The sequence below is a fragment of the Tupaia chinensis genome, unplaced genomic scaffold (assembly GCF_000334495.1).
Source record: "Tupaia chinensis unplaced genomic scaffold, TupChi_1.0 Scaffold000465_1, whole genome shotgun sequence".
In the NCBI taxonomy this organism is placed as follows: domain Eukaryota; kingdom Metazoa; phylum Chordata; class Mammalia; order Scandentia; family Tupaiidae; genus Tupaia; species Tupaia belangeri.
Genome location: NW_006159974.1, coordinates 2,766,127 through 2,772,944, shown reverse-complemented (window position 1 = coordinate 2,772,944; position 6,818 = coordinate 2,766,127). Strand labels below are relative to the sequence as shown.

The window sequence follows — 6,818 nt, the reverse complement described above, 5'->3', positions numbered from 1 at the left end:
ATAGTCAATTTACAAGACTAAAACTAAGTGCCATAGCATAAACTTTATTCAATGGCCAAGGAATGGAGAAGTGGGAGCCCAGCTTGCAAATCACCTTCTCCCTCATCTTGAGCTGGGCAGTTTAAGGTATAGCAAAGGGGCTAATGAGGGAACAAAACAGGATAATAGAGGAGAAGAATATTCAGAGCCTTTCCTGGAAAAGGCATAGACTTCCCAGAATTCTAAAACCTGCCTTTTTCTCCCTATAAGGTCATTTACGGTTGCAATCACAGGGATTGTCAACTATCATGGCACTGGAAGGTGTGTCATGTAGCGTGCCAATACAGGACAATGAGAATATAATGAGCTTGGAGATTAGGCAGCAGTTGGTCCAGCTGCCATCTGAGTTCTGACTAGTTTGGGCTGGATTCTTTAGAGGAGGCCTTATCTAACTGCTGGTCATGTTTCTTATTGTCTAAAAGAAAGTGAGGGCACTGTTAGGGAGGGGCTGAGGTCTGACAAGACCATGGGTTAGATGGTAAGTAAAAAAGATACCTTTGGGGAGGGGCTGGGGGTATGGTATGAGCATGGGCGATATGGTGGGTGACTAGATCTTTCTTTCTTTTTTTTTTTTTTTTTGATCGACACCCTTTTGAACAAAGTAGAAGAAAGAATGAAAGAATTGAATCAGGACAATACTGGGCGGGTAAAAAGATTACCACCCATCGTTCCAGGAGGGACCATTGACAGATACTGGCCCACCCACGATGGGCGCCTGGTCGAGTATGACCTAGATGAAGTGGTGTATGATGAAGATTCACCTTATCAGAACATTAAAATTTTACACTCGAAGCAATTTGGAAATATTCTCATTCTGAGTGGGGATGTTAATTTGGCAGAGAGCGATTTGGCATATACCCGGGCCATCATGGGAGTGGCAAAGAAGATTACACTGGCAAGGATGTACTGATTCTGGGAGGTGGAGACGGCGGCATATTATGTGAAATAGTCAAACTGAAACCAAAGATGGTCACTATGGTAGAGATTGACCAAATGGTGATTGATGGATGTAAGGAATACATGCGAAAAACGCGTGGTGACGTCTTAGACAATCTTAAGGGAGACTGCTATCAGGTTCTTATCGAAGACTGTATTCCAGTACTGAAGAGGTATGCCAAAGAAGGGAGAGAGTCTGATTATGTGATTAATGATTTGACGGCTGCACCAATCTCCACCTCTCCAGAAGATTCCACATGGGAGTTTCTCAGACTGATTCTTGACCTCTCAATGAAAGTATTGAAACAGGATGGGAAATATTTCACACAGGGGAACTGTGTCAACTTGACGGAAGCCCTGTTGCTCTATGAAGAACAGCTCGGGCGCCTGTATTGTCCTGTGGAATTCTCAAAGGAGATCGTCTGTGTCCCTTCATACTTGGAATTGTGGGTATTTTACACTGTTTGGAAGAAAGCTAAGCCTTGAAGATGAAATTCCCCCATCACGTGTGCTGCCCTTCCTGACCTCCGTACGCTGTACACCACATCCACATGAGTCAGGCAATTGATTGTGAATTCCTTACAGTTTTCCTTTTTTAATTATTATTTTTAATTTAAAAAATGCAAATGGAAAATGTATATTTTGATGAGCTAGGGTGTAATTTTTTTGAAAGTCAGCTGAAGGACGACTAGACAGCACAGCAAAGACTGCTAAATGCACTGACCCCCTAGAATGTGATTTTTGTTACTTTTTATTTCTCTGTGGGCTTGTTCTGTTTTGATTTTGGTAGGCCTTCAATTTGGATATTTGGAGGAATAAACATCATTGTTTTGTTCTGGAGGGAAGTTCTTGATGGTGTTTCTTTCCCCAAAATTGACTTAGGTGTTAAAATTTGGTGCTTATAAGAAAGAGTTAAAAAAAATGAATAGCAATGCTTCAATTAAAATTATAAAAGTCATTTCATGTGTTCTGTTGTTTTATTTCAGCCCAGTCCCCTCTTTCTCACTTCTCATCTCACAGAACAAAGGTATCCTATCTGGCCAGTGGGTATTCTGGAGGTTAAGACATTGGATTCCTGCATGGTCAACAGTGGCTTAAGTCCTGGACTCAAGGGCTTGAATATCACCCCAGGTGATGTGTGTGAATGCCCAAAATCTCAAGACAAGAATGGAAGAGAATGGCCATTCCGCCTGGAGGGTGATTTCTCAATTTCCCTCTCTCTGTTTCTGATGAGCACATACCCTATGGCAAAAAAGAAAAACAAACACAAAAACCTAACAACAACAATAAAGAAGGGTCTGCAGGTGACAGACATGGTAATTAAGGTGCTGGATCCCACATGCCCAACTCTGTGGCTCAAGTCCCAGACCTAGCAACTTGAAAAATATGCTGGGCATGGGGGCATGGGTGCCCCAAATCCTGAAGTATGGATTGCATTGTGACCATCCAACCAGGGGGTGATTTCTCAATTTTACTTTGTCTCTGTCTCTCCATGGTGAGTGAAAATCTTAAAAAAAAAAAAAAAATGAAAGAAAGAAAAAGAAGAGAGTCTACGGTATGGCAGAATGGAGTAGATTGGAGGTCATTGGAATTGCAGAAGGGAGTGGAGTCCTGTTCAGGCAATTGTCCTTTGGATGAGGAATCACCCAGGAGGACGGTGGATGCTAGAGGATACTGTGAACCAGGGGCCAGATCCTTGGGAAATGCTGCAGAGAGACTTCGAGGTGGATGTACAGGGGACAGGACAGAGGGTAGACGGGATGGTGGTTACCGTATAAGAGGACCAGCTGAGAGGGGAAGGAAAATGGTCCAGTGGTGGCAAGAGATGTCTCAACCCCTAAAACACTCATCCCACAACGAGGCTCTCAAGGTGTACAAAAGATTGCCACCATTCAAAACAACAACCCGAGAAGCTGAATTTGTAGGTCGAGGAGAGACTGGTGTGTGTACTGAAGAGGAGGAGAAGGAGAGAGGTGGCAGTTGGGACTTCAGTACAGGGAGGAGCAAGGTTGGAGAGTCTGGAGGTCAGAGATGGGGAAGGGAAGCCAAGGGAGGGGAGGTAGGGATGATGGACTGTGGGACCAAGAAGAGCTTGTCTTAGGACATGCTGTTGAGGACAATAGGGAGGACAGGTGCCGGCCAGCCTGCAGCGCCCACTGAGTGCCTGGCTGAGTCCCAGGACTTCGCTGACTGCTTTGGGCAGAGCTGCCCTGCTGCTCTGGTCCCTCTAAGGATGGGCTCAGGGCAGGACACAGCAGTGAAGGAGGGAAGGAGACATGGATGTCACACTGACACGCAGCTGTCCCCCCACAGGTCTGCAGCCTAAAGCCAAAACCTCAGCCGGGTGAGTGCTCTTCCTCCAAAGGGGAACTGGAGTGGGGACCTGGGGGGCATGGTTGGAAACACAAAGTGTCACAAGGAAGCAGGTGTCTTTCACAGCTGCTCTCCATCCCGACTTAAGATCTGTGCATCCTCTTCTCTGACCTCTAAAGAGACCCGTCTTGAGCTCCTCGGCGCCATCGCCTAAAAGGAGAACAGGGCTTCAGAGCAGCCCTTCAGAGACTCTTCCCCAGTGTCTCCCCTGCATCCTTCCCTGTACCTTCACCTTCCTCCTTTCATCCCAGCATCCAACCTTTTTCTTCTGTTCATCCTGGCTTCCCTCGGCCTTGAACAGCTCCTTCCCAGACACGTCCAGCTCATCATATTTTCTCTTCTTTCTTGCTCTCTGTCCAATCTGTCCTAGTCTCCTGGTGATGCGCCAGGGGCCAAAGGCTGCCTCTGCCTCCAGCTGCCCCAGCACCAGTCTCTCAGAGGGACTTCTCAGCCTCTGCCTCCCTCTTCTCCACTGGCCCTGCCTCTCGCTCTCCCAAGGCTCTTCCTCTTCACCCTCCCTCCTCTCCTGACATTTTTTGCCATTTCCATAATTTTGCTCAGGCCTGCCTCCCTCCTCTCTCTCCCTGCCCCATCTTTCATCAGCTGCCCTTCCTCCCACCCCTCCTCGCCCTTTCTCCTCCAAGGACCAAGCCTTAGCACCTGTCCAGAAAACCTAAAATCCACTTCTTCGTTTCTTCCCACACTCCCCGCTTTAGCCAGGGCAGTGCCAGCAGAGAGCACGAACAGGGGCCACCTTCCCATCTCTTCTCTCTGTCCCTTTCCAAGACAAGCAGCTTCTCTAGAACAATCCACCTTCAGTTAGCTTAGGGGGCCCTCTGCTGGGCCACAGCTGAAACTGCCTATAGTCCTGCTTCCAGGCAGCTCTTTCTGGAGAGCCAAAGCCAACCCTTCCACCAGGAGTTTGTCAGCAGGGGCACCAGCAGATGATGTAATCGCTATATCACTGGACTCCAGTTCAAGTCCTGGACCCAATGGCTTAAACTCATGCCAGGGACGTATGCGTGCATACCCAAGATCCCAAGAGGAGAATGGAGGAGAAGGGATTACAACGTGGCCATCCTCCCTGGGGAGTGATTTCTCGCTTTCTGACTCTCTGTCTCTCTGTCTCTCTCTGTCTTTCTGGCGAGTGCATGTGCCCTATAGCAAAAACTTCTCAAGAAAAGAGTTCATCAGCAGAGAATGCAGAGTCCCCTCAGAGAGAACCAGCCCTCCACACTTGTCTTAACTCTTTCCTGACCAGCCTCTGACATATTTCCCTTCCTCTTGTTCCCACACAGGAAACCCTTCCAGAACACTGAGGAGAAATATGAGAATCTTGAGAAAAAGGCAAGTCGTCCTCGCCATCGTTCCCAGGTTCCTACCTGTGGCCCTTTCGGTTTCCCTAATACCTCCTTCTATGGAGGTGTTCCTTCTGTCTTTCCTCTCCCCAGGCCCCCAGTGTGACCCTGGCCTGCTCCTAGCAGATCAAATGGTCACGAGACACCCCTGCCCATTTCTCTTGACTGGTCTCAATATGCCTTTATTTTCCCCCTAGAACAACACACTGACCCCAAACTGGACCCCAAGGTAAGCAGCTCAGACTAGGAAGGACCTGATAGAATTAAAGGGAAGCTGGGAGAAGGCAAAGTGGATGAAGAGAGGGACTGTGTATGAACTGGGCCCTCAGGTTGGGGGTCATTTCTCGCAATATGGGCACAACTCCACCTCCACTGCCTAACCCCCTGCCCTTTCAGTTCTCATCCACGATGGCATCGTCTGTGCCTTTCTTGCCCTCCGCTATGGTCTGACTGTGTCCCCTCCAAATTCCAGTTCAAATTGATCCCTTTGTGGTGGTATTAAGAGGTGAGGCCTCTCTGCACTCACGAATACATTCTCATAAAAGGGCTAGAGAAAACCATGCCTAGACGTTTTTGCCCTTCTGCCACATGAGGACACAGATATCATCCCCCTTTTCTCTTCCGTAGTTTCTGCACAGAAACCATCAGCAACAAGGGACCATTTTGGAAAGGGAAACCAGATTCTCACAAGACACTGAGTCTACTTGAGCCTTGATCTTGCACTTTCAGGCACAAAGATGAGAGAAATAAATGTCTGTTCTTTATAAATTACAAGGTCTCAGGTTTTTATCTTTTTAAGAATTAATCATTTAATGTCATTTATATTCTTCTATTACTATTTTATTTTAAATTTGACCAGAGAGAAACAGCGACAGAGAAAGGGAAAGAGAGAAAGCAAGCTAACTAGGCCGGGACTCACCAGCCCCAGTCATGTGGGAGTCCAGAGCCCTAACCACAACGCCATCTGCAGATCCCTCAGGTATTTTGGTATAGCAGTAAAAATGGATGCCTTCTCTAGCTTGACCTCACTGGTACCACCTCCCTGTCACTCTGAGAATAAGATCTCCAGAGAAAAAGACCCTATACCCTGTCTTAGAGTTCTTATCAGTGGGATGACCCTCTTCACTTGAATCAAGACTGAATGATGACTGGCTTTGAGTAAGTGACACTTCCAACCAGAAGGATCCAGTTTCTAATAATAACCAAGGCCAGACGCAGATGACTGAGAAGGCAGAAGCTGTTGAGGGCCCCAGAGGAGCACACCACCTACTCCAATTCCCTCTTCAATGTCTAGGCCCTTCCGCACAGAAGGGGAATTCCCCAGAGAATGCACCAGAGTAGAAAACTGATGTCACCTTCGATTTCTGATGCTGCCACCAAAAATGAACTCTTACAGACAATACACACCCAAGATCCCTTCTCTGTGTTTTTTTTTAAAGAATTATTTTATTTAACTTTATTTTAATTTGACCAGAGAAGGACAAAGTGAGCGAGAGACAGAGGGAAAGTGAGAAAGCAAGCCGCCAGGTCTGGGACTCGAACCATGGTTGGCCATATGGGAGTCCAGCGTCCTTAACCACCACACCACCTGCTGGCCCCACTCAATCAGTGGTTTCGGGTTTCTAGGCCTTTCTTTCCCCATCAAGGGACAGGCCCTTTGGTACCATTCTCTCTTCTTCCTCAGGCAAGATATTTGCTGAGGCCCTGCTTTGGAGACCTTTAATTTTTTTCTTAGAGCCTAAATAAAAAGTTGGTGGAACTATTTTAAGTGAGTCTGTCTTTATTTTTCACAGCTAATTTAAAAAATTGATTAAAAAAATTTTAGAGGGGACCAGTAGTTGGCATAATAGCTATGTCAATGGACTCCCATGTAGTTGGCCGCAGTTTGAGTCCTGGACCCGGTGGCTTAAACTGCCGGGCGTGTGTGCATGCATGCCCAAAATACAGAGAGGAGAATGGAGGAAAAGGGATGGCAGTGTGGCCATCCTCCCTGAGGGGTTATTTCTCACTTTCTGTCTCTCTGTCACTCTCTGGCAATTGCACGCTCCCTATAGCAAAAAGCTCTCAAAAAGAAAAAAAAAAAAAGGGACCAGCAGTTAGCATAATGGCTAC

At 47.0% G+C, this 6,818-nt stretch overlaps 1 pseudogene; it reads left to right on the top strand.

The window, feature by feature from the left end:
- Positions 1 to 625: 625 nt before the first annotated feature.
- Positions 626 to 1,820, top strand: LOC102479200 (spermine synthase pseudogene; annotated as a pseudogene).
- Positions 1,821 to 6,818: the final 4,998 nt, after the last annotated feature.